We start from the raw sequence: 26,341 nt of genomic DNA on the forward strand, positions 1-26,341 counted from the left end.
AAACTAAGACTCATAGACTGAGTGAGAAATGTTTTAGGGATTGACATCCAGTTGCCATTGGCTCACAGGTGGCTGACAGGAACCTCTGAAGCAGAGGGGGTGCCACAATGAAGGAGGTGGGCTTCTGATGGATATAAAAGAAGGTCCTCAACACCTCTGGAAAAGGTGCATCTGCAGAGAGAAAATTGGGGGGACCACACCACCTGAATCCACACTGCCACCTATCTCTAGGACAGACATCTATGCTTTCTATTTAAGGCAGAATGAAGCACACGTCACTGTCATTTTCTCTTTCTATATCTAGCTAAGAAAGAGGTGGTGAGAGGACTCACAACAGAATGGATATTTGCCGAGACCATTGGCACTGCCGCTTGCTGTCGGCCCGTTGACCAGACTGACCTGCTGTCTGATGCCTTTCGTGGAGAAACTGAGTTATGTTTCATTTTGCCCCAGGGAATGTGGGTGAGTGGGTTAGACAGGGGAAAAGTTAGCATTTTATTCATTCTGATCTGAATCTCTTTTAAAACTCAAATGGCATGCATAATTTTCCCCTTAATTAGAGCTTCTGAAATATCACTGGGCATCTGGATAACCCCACCTTTCCGTGCCCTCTGCAAAGAAAAATGATGGAAGAACTTTGCTGGGGGAGGGTGGGTACAGAGTTGTAGGGAAGAAAGACAAGGAAATAAAGAGAAAAGATTCAGGGGGCAGAAGGCAAGAGAGTTGGACTATCAGCTGGAAACTAAGCAGATACTTAAATCAGTCCGTTTTCAGAAGAGGAAGGAGTGAGGAGAAGAGGGTGGGCACCTAGAATTCACTCAGCACCTACCATATGCTGTGGGTTTCAGAAACACTCTCTCCCCACCTTGCACATATGAAAGGGGGGGGTTCTATCATCCTGATTTTTCAAGTGAAGAAACTGAAGCTCAAAAGCTTGGAAACTCATTTAAGGTCATACAGCAAGGGGCGAGCTGGTTTCAGACCTGTGCTGCTGGCACCACTGCTCACTTTCCCTGAAAACCCACCTGTGCTCAGGACCCCAGCAAGGGCCCATTTCCTGAATAACTCACAGATTCTGAGTGTGTTGTGTTATGTTGTTTCGGAGAGATTAGAGTCCTCAAGAGAAAGACCACCATGGTCTGTCGCCTCTGTAATTCTTCTCACCCCTCTCCCTCCTGCCTTCTCCTCTCCCCCACAGCAACCACTGCTCAGTGCTGAGCAATGATGAGAAGTGAGTGAGGCACAGACGTAGACCTTCCTGAGGTCATTTGTTTCATGTATTGAAGATGACACTGCAGCCACAAGGATGGTCATAGAATTATCACATCATAGAATGCTCAAGTTGGAAGGAATTCTAGAAATCCTCTGGCCTAGCTCCCTCCTTTGGCTACAGGAGGAGGAGAATTGTTCAAGATCACATAGCTGGTTAATGGTCGAGCCAGAATCAGGTCTCAAACCTGGCCTAGCACTATTTCCTCTCTGCCAGAGGAATGTGTTTGAAAGTTGGGATAATCCTCCTGGGCTCCTGCCCCTCTTCTCCTGCTTTGTCATGCTTTCAAATTTGAATCCCATGAGCCCTGAGTGTGTGTGTGGCTCTGAGAGTATGTCTCTAGAGCTGTCAGCCACAGCCAAAGGGGAAACAATGGAAAAAAGAAGGAATTCAGGGCCAAGAATGGGTTGGAGGGGACCGTTGCAAAGATGGCCCCAAACCCAGTGGAGTTTTGTCCCAGCTCATTCTTAGCTTTTAGCCATGGAGAGCCAGCCCAGCAGATTAATGAAGGTGCCCATGGCAGGAGTCCCCACTGTAGAGTCCCCACTGAAGATCTCCAGAGCAAAGGTCTCCATTTAAGGCCATGTGACCAAGGCTCAACTTCACACTGTTCTCAACCAAAAAAAAAAAAAAGAGTTCATTTCTCTGTCACAACCATTCAGGAAATGGGCAATAGAGAGCATGACTCCCATCTCTGGTCCACCGTGGTTGCTCCAGCTCCCACCATTGAATCCAGATTGCAGTCAATGGGAAACACTTGTCTCTTTCTTTTAAGAGTCCAGCCCAGCAGTTGTGAGCATCCCTTCTGCTCACATCCTGCTAGCCAGTACTGGATCACATAGCTGTCAGGGAGGCTGAGGAATGTGTGGCTTATTCTGGGCAGCCATTTTCCACTAATATCTAGGGTGTCCTTTAGTAGCAGCTAAAGAGTAGAGAATGGATATTAAAGGACAGCTAGTAATTTTTTGTCTCATGAACACTGTTTCTTATGAACATTGCACATGCTTTAGCAACTCAACACAACCCAGTCCCCAGCCAAGGGGTCCTGCCGCAGGACACAGTACTCTCCAGGGCATCCAGAGGATGAACAGTGAGCAAGCCAAGATGAATAACCAGGAGACCCAGGCTAAATTCAATTATGGGAAACTCATAACTCAATATCAGAAAATGAGATTGAAAGCGGGGAGCTGCCTCTTGGGGAGGCTCCCCAAGAGATTTTATAGGAAAGAAGATAAAACCAAAAAGAAATAGCACAGACCACAACTCTGCTCCAGCCCCCAGGTGCTGAGTGGGGTGCCCTCTGGTCATAAGATCTGCTGATATACAGAAACTACACAGTAATTACATTTCTACAAGATGAGTTAAGGTTAAGAGTAACCATGTCCTAAAGTAATAACAGTATACCCATATAATGTGTTCTGTGAGTTAGGTTTGTGTTTACTCTCTAAATCCTCTTCCCGTTTACGAATCTTAATACTTACATTGAACTGTCAACTGTGAACCCGCATTGAAGGAGAAAGGAGAAAGGGGAGGGACTGAGGTTGTCTTGCTCCCAAGAGGAGACAGGAGGAACAGACTCTAGACACTGCTCTCTGCTGGCGACCAGCAGGCAAGTCACCATACACCACAGGCCTCACTAGATAAGAAACTCTCCTGAAAGGCCAACACACCACAGTCCCCTCCAGTGAGCCTCCTGGGAGATCTGTCAGTAACCTTTGCCTGGACAGAGTGTGGGACTCTGACAAGCTGCTTACCATCCCTCTTCCTTTAGGCTTTGCATGGCCCTGAGCCCCGGTCAACCCCATTTCTGCCCAGATTCTATTCGTCTCCAACTGGTCAGGACAGGGATTCCAAACTCTAGCAGACTCTACAGAAGAAGGAGTAAGTTGGAGAAAGTGGGCCACATCCCACAGTCCAGCAACAAGGAATACGTGGAGGATGTGAGCTTCAGCTTCTCACTTCCATTTACATTTTAAAATATTGGTCCTAAAGGGTATCAACAGAATAAAGCCTTCTCTAACCACCCCAAACCAGAGTAATCACCCTCTATTAATAGTACTTGCTAAAGTGTGTACAGCACTTTCTAGTTTACAAGGCATTTGCATACTCATTTACTCCTCAAGACAATCCTAACAGTAGATATTATCATTCTTATTTTATTGATGAAGAACCTGATATTCAAAGGTGGAAGTAGTTTGCCCAAGGCCACACAGCTAGTTGATGATGGAGCTAAGGCTAGACTCATGATGGTCTGACTTCAAGTCCTAGGCTTTTCTAATGTATCTAAATGGCCTCCTGATTTCTAGCAGATCCTGAACACAGCCCTAGCACTTCCCCATGTGCTGCCATGTGCTTGTGCCCCTGTGTGGCACTAATTCCTCCAACTATGGCTGAGAATAGGTACTGACTCTTACTTAGATGTCTCTTTGGATCACTCTTGCATCAAATTCAAGATTGAACAAGAAGGAGGTTCTCAAAAATAGAACCTCCTTCTTGTTCTATTCAGTTCTATTCTGGATAGAATAGTTATTGATGGTCCTCAGAAATGCAAACCGTAAGAACACACTAGGATGTCACACTCTGAAGCATCCGGCTGCCAGGAAGAAGTGAAGACAGCGTAGACAGGCTGGGCAAGGAAAGCTCCTGCTCTCTCTGAGAGTCTTCATCTCTCGTCCTGCTATTCGAGCTCTGTTTGAAACATATTTAATAATCCAGATTTCTCAATAGGGGATCAATGAACAATAACTAGGAGCCGTGAGTCGGTAGCCTCTCAAAATTCCAGCATGGAGACCCACAGGTGACCCCCAGGCAGGAGTACAGAGGAAACGAGAATCTCAGGATTGTCAGAATTATGTCTAGCACACCTTAAATACCTGGTAAATATTTGCAATTGAATGAATGAGGAACAAGAGCAGAAGCTATTGAGGATAAAGAGAAACATGCTACACAGAAACCTGTTGCGTGGGAAATCTGAGCAGGTCTTTCTGTCTATGCAGGGAGTCCTGGGGTAGGGGTGGGGTTGGCATAGGGTGTATAAGGACTCTAGGCCTATCTTCAGGCTGGCTTAGCTGGAATATTTCCTACTACTTCTCCATTGTGGCCATTCTTCTCTGAAAACACTTTATCCTGTCTTACACCAGATGGATTCCCCTACCTGAAAGAGAACTGAATCTATCATTCTTCACTTTGAGAGACTATATTGATAATGGTCATTCTTTAGAAACACATATTTCTTTACTGTCTGAATAGAAAGGTATATAAAATGTTAAATATATTTATGTGCAATGCTTACAGTGGGGTTTCTTTATGTCAGAAGCACCGTCCCTAACAGTATGTTTGTAGATACAGCTAATGAGCTTTTCTTTCTAGAAAATTCTCCTTAAAAGCAGGCTATCCTCTTGGTCAGTACCACAATATGTGTTGTCTACAAATGATTGCCAAAGGTTTTACTTTTATCATTAACCTCCAACAGTAAAAAAAAAAAAAAAAAAATTAGCATATACCCAGAATATATGCTTTTCTATGTAAATTCTATGGGTGTACTCCAGTTCTAATGCATTAGATGCATGAAATGAAAACCCATATCTGCCAAATAGACAATACAGAAGAGAGAAAATTCTTTCTCCTTGCACCCCAAAGGGTTAAATGACTTCCTGGGGTGCCCATGACCCACTTTGGAGGCCGCCGGTTCACATGAGATGGCACCCAATGCACTTGAAGTAAATATAAAGAAGCGCTGTAAATTGTTTTCTCAGGTAATTTCTGTTTTCCAAATTAACACTCATATCTCATTCCAAGAGGTCCCATTCCATCTTGTAAGGGTTAAAAAAAATAACGCCATGACACACTTCATATTGGTCAAAGCTTTTTCTGCCACAGAAGCAGTTTTGAGGGAGAAATTGTCATCTAGCCCCACAGTTATGCAAATATGATAGCTATTTTTGACACTGGTAAATAATAGTTCTGTATGCACAGACACTGTTTTCTTACCTTATCATGCAAGGTCTCAAGTCATAATTTAGATGTTGGAAATTGATTAGCATTTTGGGGTTACGGCATGCAATTTGTGCTGTGTTTTCCATCTATCTTCTACCTTGAAAAGGTGATTAGCGCTTTGGGGTGAGGGCAAGGAATGTCTAACAAGTTGCTTCTTTGATTCAGGCAAATCAAGCTGTCTGAGGGGATGATTGGCTGCCATATGCACACGAGCCATTCCCTGGGTTGTCCTGTGCTCACCATAGAATTAACGAAGTCTGCCTGTATCTGAAATTCATCTGACTTCTCTTCAAACAGTACGGAAATAACTACCCCTCAAAATAGTATTACTACGAACTATTCGATGCAGAACAAAAATAGAATGAGAATGTACATGTGACACTGGTAATACAACAAACATAGTACTGTGATAAAAATCTTTAAAAGACTGCAAGACGGCATTTTCAGCCCACTCTAATAATAACTAATTGAGAAAGATTCCTTTATGCTAATGTTCTTAATTGTCTGGGCAGCTTTATAGAAAAGTCAGTTCCTTACTGGCTAGCACTTTCAGAGTCTTAATAGCCAAAACCAGGAGCAGGGTTAAAGAATGTCACAGCAGGAACCCTGGTGCCTCCCTGCCGTGGCTGTACTGGAAGTCTTTCTGGCTAATTAGCGAATCACAACCATTATGCAAACGAGCTCCTCCTGATTGGCAACAGCTTCTATCTTTCCCCACCATCCATGCAAATGAGGCCAACCGAAGGGTTGTAGTCCAATGCCAAATAAGAGAGGGATAAAAACTTCAGAGCCAATCTTCTTTAGCGATCACGTGGTCTAACTTCTCAGTTACAGATAAGGAAACTGAGTCATCCAAGGTTAGAATCCTTTCCTAGAATTCTTTGATTAGCTAGTGGAAAAGCCAGGCTTAACTCCAGGCTTTTTAGCTTCTAACAGACTCCTTTTCCTGCCTTTCATTTATATTTCACCTTGGAACCTTTAGGATTCTGCGCACAGAAAGAAACTCATGAGACCCTATTGTAACAACAGGGAAACTAAGGTTGATATAATAAAATATGACCAGATTAAGGATTCGAGAGACCTGTACTTTGGGAGGACCCTAAAATCACTGGACTCACTGCCATCATGTGGGTCTTGAGCCCTATCCCATCGGAAAATCCCTCTGTCTTCTACCACTATCAGGAAAGGACGTGGCCGTGACTTTCATGAGCCCTTGAAACGCCTTCTTCTCATTACTTAGGAAATGCCCAAGGTTTTTCTTTCTTGTGCCAGAGGTCTGAGCCGAGGCCAATGGCGTCAGTCAGAGCAAATTTATGTTATGAAACCTGTGCACTTCTGAATTGTTGGGGCTGGCTTTTTCTTTTCCTCCCTTTTCATTTTTTTTTCCTTTTTCCAATTCTTTTGTAATCATCTCAAAGCCAAGTGCTCATTTCCACCAGAACTTTAAACATTGTGCCTTTATGTAGCACAGCTTTTAATTTTCCTCCCTAACAGAAGTGATTGTTTATGTTGTAAATGCCACATTAGTCCCCATGAAATGGAGATGGAATTGATTTTCATTTCAGAGATTTCACAGCTTGCCCCAGAACTTTATGCTTGATTGCCAATGCTCAGAAATGCATGGGCTTCTGAGAGGTTCAAAATGATGTGTGTAACATGGCATATAAAAATGTTAGAATTGGAGCCGCATTTGGTTGGAGGCAGACCCCTGTGTCTCAGTAGCTGTGTCTGGCCAGGCACTCAAAGAAACCAATGCCTTGTGTACAAGCAGTACCTGCAAGAAACAGATCACAGTACCACCAATTTTTCCCTGCCATAAAGCTCTGAAAGATTTATTCTTTGAGCCCTTCTTTCAGCAAGCCTTTCCTGAGCACCTGCCCAGATCTGCTTAGGCATTATAGGACTAAAAGGTGGAGAAGCACGCACCTTGAGAAGCCTATAATCTAATTGAGGAGAGACAACACAGGATGCCACGAGCGAATTTGGCAGGAACATGTAGATGCATCCCAAACTGAATTCAGAGTACACACTGCTCAAAAGAAAGGAAGGGGAAAGCTGCACAGACACATCTGAATGGAGGTAGAAGAGAGGGCAGTTGTCAGATTAACCCAAAGGAAAGGTTTTATTTTTGCCTTGTTTCCTCTGCCGCCTCCAGAGCTGTAGCCCCCTTCTCCTTGGGGAACCTGTTACATTTAACTGCTAAGGCCAAGATGACAGATGGCTCCATTCTCTTCCAAGGATGTGAGATAATGCTACTGGCACTCCATGGGCTTGGACTGACACTACATTTGTCCTGGTCTTGGTCAGCTGTTGGCCTGATCATCCAGAGGGCACCCCTTCTGAGGAACCTGCCATATTTTCCTGAAAGCCCCTTCCTCTTCAAGAACTCCACCAAAACTAGAGTTTTTAGAACACAGTTGACATTCAATGCAATACATTAAGTCATTCGCTATCATTCTATTGATCACGTATTACATTTGATTGACCTTTCTAAAGAGTTTTCATTTCAATATGGGGTGAGTGACATAATAGCTCTGCAGCTCACGATTTTTATGGCAGTGCTGGAGGTGAAGTAGGCTGCTGGAGAACATCAGGGAGACCTGATTTTGAATGATTATCAGTATGGTTACTATGAACATTCTACTTAATTATGTCTAGCTTCATCATAAATATGTATATATTAATGTTAACAATGTGAGCTTTATTGGCCAAAGACATAACTGGTGATTAAAACAGAAATCTCCCAATATGTCTAAAACTGTTACCCTTAAATAATGATAAAGTATAAGAAAGCACCATTTCCATTGTTCGTCAATTAACAGAACTTTACTTTATATCAAGATAACAACTAGATGCAATTTAATATTCCTGAGTGAGGCACCAACATTGGGTGCTGGGTCATCAAGGCTGGTGAGGGGTTCTCTCTCCCTGTCTATCCAGCTGCCTGTCTATCTCTCTCTTCACATCTGAGTGGCAGATGGTGAGCACACATATGGAGAAGGAGTGAAGGGTGGAAAAAAAATGCAAATAAGCGGCATGGAGAAGAGCGACTTGAAGTGTCAGGGAGAAACGCTCTAACAAGGAGGGAAGGCTGGAATTAGCTGGCTTCCGGGGGAAGCTCTGGAGCGACAGGAATGGGGTGGGGGTGGGGGCATGTGTGCTCAGGAAGGACTGTCAGCATGCACATCTCTTCCTATTGCAGGCCTTCTTTCTCTCAAACTTTCTGGTGCTTTTCTCTTTTAAAGAGCAGGTGAGGAGGTGGCTTTATCAAGTCTAGTTTAGCATCGGAGAGTAGTATTGATTTTCCACCCACGACTACTGAAAATTAGAATTTCTTCACTAAGCAGGGTTCTTTTCTTGTTGTGTTCCTTATCTTTTTAAATATGATTACCTGCACTTCAGGGCCTCCTGGCTAAAATTGTAATGAACTTTGCCACCACTGCAGTGCACAGGATCTGGAGTGGACCACCTGCAAGTCTGTGTTTGTGGCTGCTGGAGGGCCAGCGAGGGCCTTGGGCTGGAATAAATCTTTTCCCTCTGGTTACTTAATGCCCTATCTTTGGGCCACAGGCTTATTGACTTACTACTAATTTTCTTGTCAGGATAATTCTTCCAATCAAGATTTAAAACAAACTAGGAGGTTACTAAAGTGCTGGAGATTAAAGCCTAATGCTTTTTTTATTTGATTAAGATATTCTTATCTGGGTTCTTTGAGCTCAATTTAAGCTCCGCACACACCTTCCTTAAAGGGCCAGGCTTGTTTGTTTCAAGCAAACATTCCCCTTCACAACTGCCTCTCCTGCTGTGTATTTGCTCACTAGGAAGAACTAGATTATTCCCACTGCATCAACTTTCAGGCAGCTGCTCGGTGCAATTTTCTTCAATGTCTTGCCATGGAAAAAGAGACCAGTCATTTCCTAAATGCTGATTTGGGGTGACTTATATTTTAGGATTCACCATCTCCTCTCCTTCTAACCTATAGTCCCAGGTAGAGAACTGCACTTAGAGGAGCAATTATTGAGAAAGGGAGACAACTCAGGAAGAACACAGCAGTCACCTGACACCCCTAAACACACGGATACCCCATGACCTTAAAGGTGACCTTTTTAATTTCTTATCCCTGTTCTTTACTTCTCAGATGTTTATCTCCTTCAACATAATAAAGACATTAATTAGTTTATAGCCTTTAAACCAAGTAGATTGTGTCCATCCTCTTTTGATATTTTTTTGTACATATTAATTAGTACCATCAAAAGAAAGTCCTCCACCTACCTATCCAACCCAGCTATGTGGTTCAAGTTGAAGACTAGAGATGGACATCCAGAGAGCATAAAGTTAAAGAAGCAAGTTCTGGGGATGCTGTTTTCGGCACTAAACATCTTTATTTTCCATCAAGTTTTCTTTTTATCTTGCTTTCTATTAAAAGTCTTCTCCAAGCTAATGCAATAAATTTAGATCTGTAGCCAGATGCAAAGCAAAACTTTTGGCAGGGAACACTCTATCAAAAGATATTGCAAATGAAATATGCTCTCCCTTGGGGATTATGCTACAGTTTAATTTAATTTGATATTTCAAATTAAATTAATTCAAATGGTTATGCAGTTTCCAGGGAAAACAGGCTTCATTTATAACGTTCTGCCACCAAATTGTTTAGCAGCCATCATATATCTTACATCGTTAACTAAGAAAGACAAATAGTGACAAGGTAGGTGCTTCCCTTCATTTCTCAGTTCTAGTCTTAAATGGAACACAAGCAAATTCTTCCAACACCTTATAGTCTTTTATTGGCATAAATATTTATTAAGACCATTATCGTTAAAACTAATATTATCTGTGGACCCTTCTATCTAATCATTTCCAAGCGTGTAATGAAGATGCATGGAACATCATAAGAGGAACAGATGTGATGATCCCCATTCTATAGATCAGGAGACAGGTGGTGATGGGATTTACTTGGTCTCCTCAGGGGAACTGGGATGCCAGGCAGGAGCTCAGATCATGTACCCAGGTTCTCAGCCCTCTGCCTTATCAGGTTATGCTCCCAACTGTAGCCTTTCACAAGGTCTTAATATAATCTGAGCTAGAAATGAGAAAGTGAGCCATTATTGAGTAAATGAATCAATATAAACATTTCACCTGGGGAGCTGGGGAGAAGATTTATATCCCGCAATCGTCTTTAATTTTATTTTTTAATTGCCTCTTTTCTTTTATAGTCTTTTTTGCTTGTTTTTCCTAACTCATCTGGGTTACCAACTTGCTTTTGTAAGTGTGGACAACTGGGAAGGGGGGCCCTGTGACCCCATGATGCAGGAAATGCATTTTGGCTCCTAGAGATAATGGAAGGACCCTCCTGGCTGGTTCTGGAAAGCCTGCTGACTGTGAGTTGGAGAGAAGGCCTAAAGCCCCTTGGAGGCAGAGGGATCTTTGGTGCTCTGATGCCAGTCACTTGGAGTTGAGAGGCCTCCTCTGGCATGAAGAGTGGGCAGGCAAACATTAACCAACATATTACATCCTGGGGAGTTTTTTTCCTGTTCTTCTTGTATAGAGCAGGTTTATTGAACGTAGGGTGTTCCTCAAGTCCACTAACCTCATGTTTCTGAATGTTGACTGGAGGAAGGCAGAACCATTTGTGGAGGGCTTACATTTCTGCTTCATACCCACTGGCTACATGAAAACCCCAAAGCATTTCTGCTAAAACAGAATTCAATATTACAAGAGACTGTGGAAGAGCACAAGAGCTCAGTTTCCTATAGTTCATTGCTACCTCCTTTAACAAAGAGCACATGTTTCAGAGCAAGCAGAGTGTTTATACCAACATCTGCTCAGCTTCCAACACCATCCATCCCAGCCTCACCCATTTTCTCTGAAAATCCATGAAGAGACATGTAGTATCAATTTTTTTTTTATGCTCTCTACTTTAGGTGAATTCTCCTTCAGCGATACAGCTAAGCGAATCCATGGATTTAGATTTCTTTGTCAGGAGAAATGGAATTTGCATTCTTTTAACATGTGAACCTTTTGGAGAAAAAAAATAGTAATCATTATAACAATGATACTTTGTACAATAGATACTCGTAAATTGTACTCAAACTTGAAAAGATTCAGCGTTCTGTCATCTCATCTTGTGTCCATTTTCAGGTACAACACCCAGTGGGCTTATTCTGCTATAAGGATAATGTTATAATGCAATCATTATTATTAGCACAGTAATGAAAATGGTAGTTCTGCAGCTATATAATTAACTCACCAGCCAGTCAGCGCCTAGGATCCCCTGAATTCATAAGTGCCAAAGTAATCCTGACATTCTTTAAAGCCATCTTTTCAATTCTTGGGAAAGAAATCTCAAGTCTCGTCTTTTGAAACTATCTCTAAGAGTCTCCTCACAGTCCAAAAGTGAGGAGACTCCTAGAGATAGTTTCAAAAGACAAGACCCCATAGCCAGCTTCCTGGAGTAAGAGAATAAGAGCTACAATGTTTTGAACACCTTCCATGAGACTGGGAAATGTTTAGGGTATCCTGCTTCATCTTCACAACTCAGGGGTAACTGTTACTGTCCCTATTTTGCAAAAGAAGAAACTGAACTACAAGGAGATGCACCTTGATCAACATCACACACTTAGGCAGAGTAGGGATTTAAAACCAGTTCTTTCCTGCTCTCAAGCCCACATTCTGACCGACTGTAATACTCTTGCCTACCCTGCTCACAGATAATACAAATTGAGGAGAATAGACTTTTGTCTCTCTTTTTCCATCTATCTTCTTTCACATTACCCTTTCAATTTGTTTCCTCTCTGGCTTTCTTATTATATTCTGGTAGACACTGGAATTTAGCACTAGTTCTCACTCTTTTCTCTTTCTCACTAAACAAAAATGTTTAATAAGTATCCACTTGAAGCAAATATTGTAATAATTACTTTATATAGCTCTGTAATCATTGGTCACTCTTGCCCTCTGAGATCTCACATTCCAAAATTATTGTAACTCTCTTGTCAAAGGGTTGGATGTGTAGAAAAGATGGCTCTCTGTAACAAATACTAAACGAATCAAGTTTATTTAGCCAGCGGAAGAGACACTTGAACAGTGTTTTTAAAACAGCTTTCAAGCTCATAATAGAGATATTGAAACCTTCCCAGCTGTTCTCCATTGCTTGCAAGAATGGAACAGAAGGAAAAGTGATTTGCTCAAAGCAATAGACATTCTGATTATGTATAAGAACTTTCTGGCTGTGAAAAATTGTTAGACAAGGAGATGGTTTTACTGAGGCAGGTTGTCCTTGAAGACCTTTGTGAATGAGACAGTTTGCTTCCTGGGGCATTTTCAACTTAGGGTGAGTGGATTGAATGAGCTGAGTAGAACGGTTGTCTCATTCTACAGAATGCATTCAGACACTTTGTCTACACTGTCAACGTGAATTGAAGTTTCATCAATTTTCTGGTAAATTTTACAGCACAGACATAAGATAAAATGTGTTTGGTCTAAATGATCCAAATTAATTTCCCTGTCTAAATCACATGCGCACACATCCATACGAAGAAACTAGACAAGATCATATTAAGATAACAAACTTAACTGGATTTATAAAAATCTATCGACGTTTTTAGCTCCTTAGAGATAGGTGCCACATAAACGAAAGCCATCTCTAGAGGGAGTGGTAGCCGCTATTTATTTTATTAGCACACTCATGAAAAGGGAAAGAGATGATCATCGATCACTAAGGACCTGGGTTCAAATGCTACACTGCCAATTGCTGGCTTGTATAATTCATGTGGTGTATCTGAGCCTCTACTTCCTTATCTATAGAAGAAAAAAACATTACACCTACTTCCTGTTATGGAGAGAGAGAGGTGAAATTCAATGGTATTCGTAAATCACCCAGCAGAGTACCTGGGCCTTCTCTAGTAAAAAGTTTCATGAAATCTCTCCCATTCCGACTTGGGCTGGTGACTCTGCTCCAGTCCCGCAGTCCTCTAACAGGCCTTGCTGCGACATTCACTGGCAAGTTCACACCACATGCATAAGTCTCTCTCAGCCAAACCTCGTTTCCAAGGAGGATATAATAAGATAGAAGTGCTCCTCTCTGGCTGCCCTCATTGGAAGCTTCAGTGTGGGCTTTGAGCCCCTCCAAATTTGAGCATAGAGCATCGAGCATTTACAGCCAGTGTGGCACAACTGAAAACGTTTTCCTTGGCACCTTCAAGAAATAGGGTGTATTCAATGGGGTAGATATCAAGGAGGTAGCACCATCTTAGATGCATTGAACTGAGAAGTAAACGGCCCACAGTCTGGCTCCAGAGTAACCCAGGTGACTTTGGGCAGGTCACTTCACTGTTCTATGCCTCAGTAACAATTATCATTTATTCTGTGCTTACCATGTGCCTGAGACTTATTTATTACAGTCATTATCATCAAGATCCACAGTAAGCCCAAGGTAGATAGCACACCCTTCATTTTGCAGATGAGAAAATTGAGGTTTGGTAACATTGGGGAATGTAATCAAGGACCCCCGGTAGCTGGTCAACAGATGAGCAGACAATAGAACCCAAGGCCCATGACATCAAAATGGGCACTTGTTCTACAACACAGTCCTGACTAGGTTTCCTCATGTAGAAGATGAAATTAAGCTAAGGTCTCTCGGGTCCTCTATGGCCCAGACAGTTGATGAGTATAAACCTAACTTCTTCCCAGGCTCACCAGCCGGACTGCACACGTCAAGGGTGGAGATGTGGAAATGATCACAACGGTCAAGTTCCCACTCTCTCGCTCCCTTCCCTTCATTTGTCTCCTTTCGCCTGTAAAGACTATTTGGAAGTTTTCTTTTATTTCTTTCTTGGAGAAATAATTGTTGACATTTAAAAAAAAAAAAAAGAACTTCTTGTTAAAGGAGGGAGAATTGCAACAGAGTACTTGGGTAAAGAAGTCGCTTGAAAAATGATCCTATTTCCTTTGGAGATGCTCTTGTAATATAATTATGAGCCATCTGTTAACCTCCTCTCCCCTTGCACGATCTTTCTGGTTTTCAGCCGCTGGTGTCCTCAAGAGAAAACTGGCAAGAATGGGAGTGAGACTTTCTCATTGAATATCAAGGAATGGGTGACTTGAGCAATGCGAGTCAGTGCAGTTTAGCACAGGTGTAGAAAATTCAAACCAAACATAAATACCAACAAATGTTCCAGGGATTAGCAGATAAGTCGTATCAGTTTAGAGAGAGGGAGCCAAATTTATATAGTTGAGAAAGGATCTGGCTCCGAGGGAACACAATCACGGTCTATAAATACCTCCACGAAAACAGTATAAATGAAGTAAGGGAATTAATCACAGTCTCCAAAGCCGGGAGGACAAGGTGCAATAGCCCTCAGCGTGGAGAGAGAGATGAAAAGCACAACAGTAAAAAGCAGAGCTGAGAGAAGCAACTGGGCGAAGGGCTGGGCTCTCTGGGGAAGCGGCAGCGCTCCAGGGCTGTCGAGACTGGAGGCGGGAGGAGATTAAATGCTAAAAGGAACACAAGTCCAAGGAGGCCCAGGAAGGCTACATGGAGGTCAAATTCGATGACCTAAGTGTTTCCCCGCACCTATGATTCAGTGAACTGAGGAATAATTACTTGCTCTTGCAAATTGCTTGGTAAATACGCTGAGTAAATCAAAGAAGCCTTTTCAACAGCAGAGTAGCACACAGCCCTGGAGCGGCTGGAGGCTGTAGATTGCAAAGAGACCCCATGCAGAGTTGGGTTTGTGGGAGACTTTTTATCATGACGTTGGATGGCACACTTGGCCTGGTTTCATCCACATTTATAAACACGAAAAGCAGCTTCCTTGTCAGACAGCAGGCACCCAACCAAGGGCCGAATCTGCCGTGGCCTCCCTTACCTGCCCCCTTCTGGAAGAATCCTCTTCAGTCCTACCCACCACACACACTTCCTCCCCCTCCTGCCCCGCCTCCCCCTTCAACAATATTAATGGTTCCTGCCTAAGTACTTGAGCAGAACCAGGCCTCTCCTCCACAGAGCCTGTTTAGAGATAGCCTGAAATGCTGCTGGGAATAATTTTAGCCGTAGGCAAGCTCAAGAATTATTGATGAAATAACCTTTTGGGGCCTGAGTCTGGGGTTTTGCAAATGCAATGGCAAGATTATTATTTAAGTGGGGACTTGATCAGGCAGTGACCTAGAAAACATTTAGTTCTTTTATTGCTTTCACAGCTTCCTGGGGCTAACACTGTCTTCTGCCACGGAAGCCTGAGCAGTTTATTGGGAAAGGGAGGAAAAGCGAGTGGACAGTGAGACAGCGAGATTGCACGCCTGGAAGGCAGCATCTCGCCCCAAGATGAGAGGGTCCTAGGTCTCCCTTGAATTGCCAGAACTGGAATGGCATAAAACAATTCAGAATTGCTGTGACTTCCTGGTTTTGCCTTCAAAGCTCAACCTCACCAGATTCAAGGAGCAGATAAATCCATCACCAGGAAGATTGATTACTAATGAAGCGGTCCTTTATGGCAGCGGTCCCCAAACTTTTGGGAACCAGGGACGGGTGCTCCTATGAGAATCTAATGCCTGATGATCTGAGGTGGAGCTGAGGTGGTGATGCTGGCGCTGGGGAGCAGCTGCAAATACAGATGAAGCTTCATTCACTCACCTGCCGCCCGGTTCCTAACAGGCCACCGACCGGTACCAGTCCGTGGCCTGGGGCTGGGGACCCCTGCTTTATGGGGCCACCACGCTAGACTTGATTCAAATGCAGAATGAGACACAGAACAGTGGAAAGTCATCAGGGAAGGCCACATCCAGGGCCAGAGGGACAGAAAAATAGGGCGATGCCCTTCTTCAGGAGTGGCTTCAGGCTGACCATAGGACTCTAGGCGGCAAGGGCCACCAAGAGCAGCCTCTGCAAAGAACAACTCTGTGGCACATAGAAAGGGGTGTTGGGGTCCTTTCTCTGCTCTCTGCACGTAGTTGTTCCCAATGATTTGGGAAGTGATTGCAACACTTGCAATATTACAGCTTAGAGACAGTGAGGGCCTGAACTTGGGTAGCGATCATGGTAACATAAAAGGAGGCAGGCCAGAACTTTCACAGAGATATAGTCATCAGTGGTTGGGTGAGGGGGAAAAAAAAGAGGTCCAAGATCACTCTGAGGATTCCAGCTTGGGTGACTAGGTGGCTGGTAATGGCGATGCGTGGAGTTTGGAGCTTACTTTTGAAAATCTTGAGTTTGATGTATCTGCAGGATATACCAGTAGAGGCTGGCAAATCATATGAAACTCCAGTGGGGAGTTCAAGAGAGCAGAGGCAGGCCAGGGCTAGAACTATGAATTTGGGAGTCTTGACTTATTGCCACCTCCTGTGTGAAGTTGATCCTGCAGCAGCAAGCAGAGTTAATCACCTTCTCCTCACACTTCTGGAACTCCTTGTACAATACATATCACACTGTGTGGTAGCTACTTGTTTTATGTACCTGTTCTTTTACCAAACCATAGGCTGGTGAAGGGCAAGGGACCATTATTCTTATTCACATCCCCAAATGCTCAAGAATGGCAGGGTGCCTGACAGCATCAGTAGCTACCCAGAGGCCAAGCAGAGTATTGGCTGGTAGTGGTGACCATTAATGTTGTCCTTTTCAGGCGTAAGGCTGGGGCTGGTACAAAGGCCTCTGGAACTTTCAGCTGGTTCTTTCCTTGCAAGTCCAAGCAGCCTGTGCATTGTGGGGGTGAGTTGTGAAGCCATGAAAATCTAGATTGTGTCAAGCAATGAGGTGGACAGAAGAACCCAGAGGGCCACTGCAGGCTAAGCTCTCACATTAGCCTCCCTCCCGCGAAGTGAATTTCAGTAGTTAGACCACCTGAGGCTGCCAGATACTTTTTTTGTTAGCTCCTTGGTCTCTGATTTTGACCTTGTAAGCTTGTTTTCATGCAAGTATTTGGGAATTCAGTAGGAGAAACAAAGAACCGCTGGAAATCACCATACCAAATATATCGAGTATTTATTGTGACACAGCCAGTTATCAGAGTTTTTTGTTTGGGTTTTGTTTTCTTTATTTTTTCTTTTCTTTTCTTTTTCTTTTTCCGTGTCCCATTGTGGTCTTGTTTCACTGGTCTCAGCCCACATGGCTGCATTGTAAAATTCATTTCTGCCCTTTTTTTCAGTTGTTGAAATGTAAACCAAATGCAGTTTTTAATGAGCTAAGGTATTATTCAGGCTTCTCTCACTCTCTCTTTTTTTTTTTCCTTTTGAATTGCTATGGGGTGTACCTCAAAGCTTCATTTGGAAGCCTGCAATTCTATAGTCATTTTCTTCTACAGTCATTTTCTTTAGACAAAAGAGGCCATTCTGTGTCACAGAGGTATCACCACAGCTCAAATTCAAAGAGTCTCTGGTAGAAGAATCAGGATACAGGGAGGGTGGGAAAGTGGAAGGGTGATTTTGGAGAAAGTTCCATGAGATCCTCCCAAAAAGATGGCCAGAGGCAGAGTGAATGCCTGGGACAGCAGAGGGTGTCCACTGGTGACCAGAGATCTCTCACTTTAAACTGGACCTCTAACCCATAATATTCAACTACCCAGAGGACATTTCCACCAAGACAGAGCCCATTCCCTCAAACCTAATATGCCTCAAACAGAGTCAATTACTTTCCTCAGTTAACCAGTTAAGTTATTTTATCAATCTTTATTTAGCATCTGTTATGTGGCACTCACGATTTTAGGTGTTGGGGTCATAGAGGGCAACAAGACAGACATAGTACTTGCCTCATGAAGCCTACCTTCTAGCAGAGAAATTTGCAATGCTGTTATTTATACTGTTATATTGTTATAAATAACAATAATAAGAGTGACGTTCATTGAGTCCTTTCTGTCCAACAGACGCTTCTGCCAGCACCATGGGACACAGGACTGGGAACCCTGACGTAGTATGGAGGGTCAGGAAAGGCTCTGAGTCCTCTTCCTCAGCTCCATTTAGTAGACCCACTGGCGTTAATTTTCTTCCAGATAATACATTTTGGAAACTGAAGTCTCTGCCTCTTCTTTCCACACCTTCCTCTCTAGTGAGCCACCGAGGCTTGGCACTGCTTCCATCCTCTCCATTCCTCCTGGACCCTCTGTAGTGCAGCAGCCTGTCACCCACATTCAGAATATTATGACAGCTCTGGCCTCCCTGCTTCCACCCTCCCATCCCTCCTCTCTGATCTGCATGTCTTCTCAAGATGAACTTTCCAGAAAGTCTGCTTCCTGCTCAATGTCTGAGTCACTTATTCAACAAATATTTATCAAAAGGCTTGCCTTACCCAAAAAACTCAGGTGGTATGTTTCAAAAGAGAAACTGATGCCAATCGTGTCCTTTGACTAAAGGACCTCTTTAGCCTGGCACTCAAGGCCCTCCCCACCAAGACTCTCTCAACAAATGGCCTGTTCACTATTTCCCCAAATAAGACTTCCACCTTCTTGGGCCCTCTACCCATCTCCATTTCTGCTTATCAAGATTCCATCCATCATTAAGTCCTAAATCAAATGTCACTTCTCCTGCAAGGCCCTTCCTGATGAGCCAAGCAGAAGTGCAGGTCTTTCCCATCACTGAATCTATTCCAAGGTACAGAGACACTGCACATGCCTGCCTGCATGTGTTTTGCACACTCACACACATGCCACACACGCTCCTGAGAAACCCTAGGAATCTGTGCGTGTACCTACTGTTGGTGAGCCTTGGCTCTGCTCCAGGAACCGTGCTAAGCAACTCAGCCAGATTATCTGTTGTAATCATCACAATGCTTTTATAAGGTAGGCGCCGTAATTATATCCCTGTATTGCGGATGAGATCAAAGAGGTTAGGTGAATTGCATAAATAAGGTCACAAGCTAGTAAGCGGCAAAGCGAAGATTCAAACCCAAATTTGACCAGAGCCCACATATGTAATACTATACAGTCATTCATCAGGCAAGAATTCTTTAAAGAATTATGTGCTCCAGTTGCCTTCTACAGTGCTCTGTACACAGTATGCATTCATAATTATATCCTCGGTACCTAGCACAGAGTCCAGACCATGTCCTGCATGTGCAGTAAATACCTGTGAGTGAATGAATGGGATTGTCACCGGGCACCACGACAAATTTTCTGAGTCAGAATGGCTGAAATTCGGGCCCAAGAGTCTCTGTTAGCAAACAGTTCAGGTGTTTCATTTGCAGCCGACAGCACCTATCCATGGACCGACATTACAAAACTAGTCCACCCACCACCCCCCATTTTATGAAAAGGGAAACTGAGGTCCTCAGCAGTTAATTGACTTGGTCAAGGTTAGCAGCCTCCCTCCCACCCCCAGCCATCTCTTCTGGCTGGGGCTTTTACAGCCAGCTCCTCCTTACTGTCAGCCTAGCTGAACGGTAAGATACTAATGCTGGGCAGAAAACAAGCCTGCATCTCCTTCTCTCCTGTCTAAGGCGATCTTAAATTGGTTTGCCTGACTCTCCCCTCTGAGGAGGTCTTTCCTGAGGGCCTCATTTCAGATAAGCTGAGCAGGGGCCAGCCCCTTAGCAGCTGACCTAGAAACTCCAAACCACAGCAAACCAAGTCTTTGACCTGAAAGTGCCTTGTTATTGGGTTTTGCTTAATGCAGATCCATCATCTTTGGAATCACCTTCTTGCCTCTTCAGAGGGGAGCCACGTTACCCGGCAACCGGTGTGTCAGTGATGTGGCAGAGCTGTTGATCAATAAAGTTCTGGCTTTTAACCTCTCCCTGAAGCTGCTTTGGGCCTATCTAGTTCTAAAAGCTGGCGTCAGATGATTTCTTAGCAGCTGGGTGATGGGTTCAAAGGAAAATAAGATGCAGAGTTAGACATACCTCGGTTGATGTCCCAATTCAACCAATACTGGCTGTGTAATCTTGACAGTTTTTTGCCCTCTCTGATCCTCAGCTTCCTCATCCCCACTGTGAGAGAAGTTTAACGGAATCTCTGATTCCTTCCAGTTCTGACATTTGTGTTCTGTGTTCCATGATCAGGGATGTGAGTTGCTCCTACGATCCAAGTTCAGCCTGATGAAGAGATTTAGTTCTGTTTTGTGTTGGCCATTCCATGTCATCTGTTCAGCCCATGGAGGCACGAAAATAAATCAGAACCGCTGAGAGGTTATCCTTCCATGAGTACCACTGTCCTCTGAACCCCCAGTTTTGCCTTATAATAAAACTCCTTTATATACAGACAGACAGCATGACTCTCTGGGAAATTCTCAAGAAATGTGGTCCATATGTTTTTGAGTCATTTACACTGAACCCATCATAATATTGTTCTTTGAAGATCCATTTACATTTGTTCTAAAGGCTTATTTTAAAGCTTATGCAAATGAACTAGATTAAGGTTGCATTCTGGAAGCCGAAGCTGGAAAATGGGAAGTTCATTTTAAAGCTTGGTGTAAATAGAGTTTCGCATGTGTTCCAAATAGTTCTCTCTTCTTCGCCCAAGTGTCCTCCATTCAACCCCCTGTTATCCACAGAACCACAGAGCTTCACCACAAGTGAAATGCTAATTGATGACAGTTAAAAGGAATGGAAAGACCAGAGAATGGTAGTCTCATTCTGCCCCCTCTTAACTAGCCGTCTGGCACTGGATGAGTCGCTTACTTTTCCTAGGTTCTTCATCTGGGACCCACACAAGACCTCCATGTCAGCAGCATTAGACCTCCCTGATGATCAGATTCTGAACTTCTCACCTTGACCCACTGAATTACAGTCTCCAAGAGGAAGCCCTAGAATGTGAATTTCTCACATGTTCCCCCAAGTAATTCTAATGTTTGCCCCAGGATGATAACCCCAGACTAGATAATCCGTAAGGATCTCTCCTCTCTACCTACAAGATTCTATGATTTATTGCCGAAGGATCCGTTTTCAACTCATATTTCCCTACCTGCTTCCTAAAACTCTGTTCCCATTCATTACATGGCCCCTATTATGGACTCTCGGGTGTTCTCTTTGAAGAATCTTGATGTAATTGTTGAACTCTGGTTAGATGTAAGATATCACCACTTGTCACCCTCCACATACTCTAATGCAGAACCCGAGCTTAGAGCTCAGTATCCAGCTGCATTACAGAGCCCCTGGAAGAGTCATTGTGTTTGACCTGCTAAAGCCAGCAGATTAATTGGTGAACCTTTACAACTACTTCAGTAAAATTCCATACATATGCATAGGTAGGTGGTTGGTAAGTAGCATCGTGGGATCTGCATTAGAGCTGGGACCTGTGCTCCAAAGGGCTAGTGAAAGTGGAGATGAGGAGAAAGTACAACACAAGCAACGAAACTCAGGAGGAGAAAAGAGGCCTGTGCAGAGGGAAAGTGTACTTTGTTTCTGACCTGAATTGCCTCTTCCTACCGTTGCAAAGAGAGTTGGCTTGTGTTACATAATGTTTGGGAATGGTTTTCCATTCAGTGCCTGCAGAAATAAACTCCTTGTGGCGAAACCTTCTCCCTGACCTGCCACTTCCCCTATTCTCACACAGGCCCAAATTAAGCACTGTCTAAAGATATTGCCAAGAACCTTGTCATTTCTCATACCATGGGGGACTCTCATGGAACAATGTACATCTTCTGCTCGACGAGTCTGGCTTTTTCCAGGTAGCTTGACCTCATTTCAATGTAAATCTAGCAAGGGTTACCTTCTCTGCTCCCAACAAGAAAAGGATATATCTGAGCCTGGTGAGGCAGATTTAAGAATGTATCTAAATTTATCTTGCAGCCCATTTTTGTGCCCCGTGCCCCCAGTCCCTTCCTTGCCTCGCTACTCCATCAAGGCACCAACTACTCTCTCTACCGGCCCCTCCACGTTGGAGTCTCAGACTAGCTGCAGGATTATTGTCTTATTAGTCTTCTCTTCCAAAATAAAAGAGGATGCTGGGAGAGAGCAATGCTTTACCAGGAATAAATTGCAAATATAAACAAGTGCTTCCCGGGTAGAAGAGAGATCTGTGAGTGGGAGACTTTCATGTCACCCCCAAGACTGAGCACATTGTGACAGCTGAAGACTGCTCTGGGATATCCAGAGGGCTCCCCCCGCCACCAGACAACGTCCAGACGACTACAGCACCAAAAGTAGAACGAACACCGTCTCCACTGAGTTTAGCAATAGAGCACGTTAGTTCCTCTCAATCCTATTTATAAAACCATATTTTACACCGCTGCTCCAATTCAGCAGCATCTGCATTTTCTTCCATTAATCACAGTAGAACTCCCCACTGTAGCTTTCATTACCTGCTCAAAATGAATGTGGAGAGAAAACATAATTAGATGCCACTTTTAAAAAATAATATCTTGAAAATAGAGCAATGACTTAAATAAAAAAAAAGGCGGGGGGAAGAACACTATTTGAACTAATGGGCCAAATTACTTCAGGTTAAGCTGGATTTTAAATCAGCTTTTTTTCTTTTTCTCTTTCTTTCTCTGCCCCCGCCCCTCCAGTGACTCATGACAAATCTCAAGTTCAGCTGGATGGATGATTAGATTTCCTCTTCTCCACTGAAACAATGAAATATTTCTATAATATTAAACCTGTCAAACTGATCAAAGTGTAATGTCAAAATTCCAAGTGCTCCTTCTTGCCCAATCCCCTCAGCTCTGGAAGAATGGAGCACATTTTATTTGCTGGCCCTGAACTTCCTGAGGTTTTTAAAATCTGATATATGCTGTCTGATTTGCAATGTTTGCTACATTTCTACCATAGGTGTTTGCCACCATGAAACCAGTGGCAGGAATACTCGTGGCCTGCCCCGCCTGCCAAGCACCCACACACACCCTGTCTTTAGCTTCTTCTTCTCACACCAACCTGAAATCCAGACATTACTAGTATATTATCATACAGACCAGCTGAGCCAGCAAGAAATTTTCCCTAGGGAGAAAGTGTTACTTGCCTTAAAACCCAGGTGCCACCTTACACCTGGCACACTGACTGGCAGAGTACTACTTAAGAGCTGTTTGATCTTTCAAATCCCTCAATGCCTCAGAGCCTCAGTTTCTTCTTCTGTAAAATGAGAGTAATTCAATAATGCCCGCTCACCTGTGACACAAGGCTATAGAGCAGATGAAGATAAAGTGACTTTTAGAGAAGCCCATATCCATGCCAATATGAGATCAATTAATATTATTATGAGTATCATCCAATGCTTTGAGGGTAGCTCACATTGGTGGAAGTCTCACATAGTAAGCAGTAACATGGCGCAGTGGGAAGTGTTCAACTTTGGAGCCGCACCAGCCTGCATTAGAGTTCCATTCTTCTACTTCCTAGCTGTGTGGCCTTGAACAACTTGTTCGCTCTTTCAGAAACACAGTTCCTTCGTTTATACAAGGGAGATAATACAATACTCTCCTTTTGAGATTGCTGAGGTGTTATACGAATTAAATAGAGATATATTTAAGCACCTGGAACACAGTAGGCACTTAATAAATGATAACTGTATTGCTGAGGGTGCTTTGTTTACTAGACATTGTCTGGAAGAATAAAGACACAAAATGTTCCTCTGCCTTTAAGGAGTTTCTTAGATCAGGCCTGGAGGGCTTTGTATTTTTTCTTTTTTCATAAACTTTTTTTCAAGGTAACTGCCTCAGTAAACATCTTTTGGGGTTTTATTTTTTTAATACTTTGCTTTGGCCTTCTATTCTTAAAATCTGCTAGGGTTAAAACAGGAAAGGACATTTCTGGGAAGGGATGGAGGGAAGGAGCCAAAAATGGGTTGGGTAAGGTGACTTCATTTCTTAACTAATGAGAAACAAGCTCAAGATTTACAGATTAAGTGCTATTAATTACCACTCAACAAATATTGAACCACAATGCTGCACTCCTAGAAAAACCAGGAAACTCAGCCTGAATACTAAAGGGCTCCATTTAGTGCTCTGTATAAACTCTGTCTTACACTCACGTGGCGCTGAAGACACCAACACGCCAGCGGGGCTGTGGCCTGGCCTCCTCTGGGAGGTCCTTTTCCATCTGTGGTCCATGTCTGGGACTCTCTGGGCAAGGAGGGCAAGAGTGAGCTCCTTTCCTGAAGAGAAGGCAGGGGACCAGAGCAGGTGAGGGTGGGGCAGGTGAGAGGGGCACTGTTGGAGGCTTCTCACCTTGGATATAGGTCTGGTTTTGTTCCTGCGCTTAGCTGTTGGCCTGGCACACTTTGTAACTAGAACAACAGAAGCCTTAGGTATGCTCGTGTATTTAAACCATCCTTTCCCCAACTGACATTCTGCATACAAAGTCTCCTCTAGTTCTCCATGTCCCAAAACCCCCTCGCCCGCTGGAGGATTCTGAGATGGGGAAGAAGCTAGCATACGCTGACGAGTCCCACGTGTCGTCACCGTGCTACGAGTTCTTATTAGTCATCTCACTCCATCCACCACTAGTTAGACTGCTCTTACTATACTGGGAGAAAAAGTGAGACTTCAAGATGCTGAGAATTTGCCCAGGTCCTTTGCCAGGTCCACATGTGACGCAGAGGCCCCTGCTCTCTCCGTTCCCCTAGGCCCCCAGGAGCATGGGGGCTGCTTGGGCAGTAATGCATAAAGATGGGTTATAAGTTTGCTGCAGGGGCTGCTCACACCCTGCTCCACCTTCACCTTACCCTCTGCGGCAGGAGCTGAAAGCAGTCAGCGCACACTCTGCCCCAAAGGTGTCCTGCTTCCCTCCCGCTCCTGGGCCCCAGCCCAATGTGCTGACAGCCACTGCTGTCTCTAAAGCCAGCCCCCAATCAGGAGGACACGCTCTTTCTCTCCTTGGCAAGCACACCCCAACTCAGCACACTCTCATCCAGATTCTACCGAATTTGCATTAGAAAATTGCCAGACAGAGCAAAGTGAAAAACCTACTACTTGAGAAAACTTTAGCCTTTTTTTTCTGAAATCTAAATAAGGGCACTGCTCCTGAGGATAATGGTTTCTGATGTGACAAATCGCTCGTTCCCTGGATAACGTGGCAGTGCCTTTCCTACCATGCCCTGTGACAGCAGAGGAGGACACACTCTTTGAGTTCTTTCTTTTGGATAGTCCTGGAAAGACTGGAGGAAGTATGGTGGTCCCCCATGGGCCTCTGTGCCAGTGAAATAAGCGTGATCTTTAACCCTACCTCCAATCCGATTTTGTCGTCTGTAAAATCAGGAGATTGGTCTAGACCAGTGATCTTCAACTTCAGCACTACTGACGTTTCAGATAGGATAACCCGTCGTTGTGGGGACTGAACTGTAGGGCGTTGGGTGGCATCCAGCCCTCCACCTACTGGATGCCAGTAGTATGAGACCCACCCCTCCACCTAGTCGTGACAACCAAAAATATCTTTAGACATTGTTCAAATGTCCCCTGGGGACAAAATGGCCCATAGTCAAAAACCACTGGCCTAGCTGATCTCAGACAGTCCTTCCAATTCTCAGGTTCTCTGTTTAGAAGGTGATAAGAAGTCTATGGCCATGTCACCCTGAACAAGCCCAATCCCATCCGATCTCAGAAGCTAAGCAGGGTCGGGCCCGGTTAGTACTTGGATGGGTGACCACCTAAGAAGACCAGGTGCCATAGGTGTAAAAAATAAAAATAAAATAAATTAATAAAATAATAAAAAAATAAAAGAAGGAGATAACACTAAAAAGAGCTTGAGTTGGGCTGGTTGGCTAGAGGTGACCACTAGCCAAATCCTAGCTCTAGCAGTTACATGGTAGCTTTTATAACTGGTCAAGTTGCTTCACTTCTCTGAGCCTCAGTTTGCTTATCTGGAAAATGAAGATGATAGTTCCTATTTCATAGGGCAGATTGGAGAATTAAATGACAAAATGTATATAAAAATTCTGGCACATAGTAGATTGCCCATAAACGGTGCAGTTATTGCTATGATTACAATTGAAAGTAAACCGGTCTTTCTTGTGACCAAACCCACACAAATTCACATAAAGATAACCAGCAGGTGGAATAGCTATGCACAGAAAGAAATTAATACATGTGTTGAACTTTTACTCTATGCTAGGTACTGTGCTTGAAGTTTCATAAAAATTCTCAAGCTGAATCAGGAATGCAAATAGCACTGAGAACTAATAAATGCAATATTTGATAGACTTTTCCAGATGCCTGGAAGGGCAGGATCTA

At 43.7% G+C, this 26,341-nt stretch overlaps 1 protein-coding gene and 1 pseudogene across 2 annotated transcripts in view; both read left to right on the forward strand.

The window, feature by feature from the left end:
• Nucleotides 1-26,341, forward strand: part of KIRREL3 (kirre like nephrin family adhesion molecule 3) — a 525,648-nt gene that overhangs the window by 216,849 nt on the left and 282,458 nt on the right. The gene's annotated exons all lie outside the window — the stretch shown is intronic.
• LOC120610563 (uncharacterized) lies at nt 25,665-25,783 on the forward strand (annotated as a pseudogene).

Source organism: Pteropus medius, unplaced genomic scaffold (genome assembly GCF_902729225.1).
Source record: "Pteropus medius unplaced genomic scaffold, Ma_sr-lr_union100, whole genome shotgun sequence".
In the NCBI taxonomy this organism is placed as follows: domain Eukaryota; kingdom Metazoa; phylum Chordata; class Mammalia; order Chiroptera; family Pteropodidae; genus Pteropus; species Pteropus medius.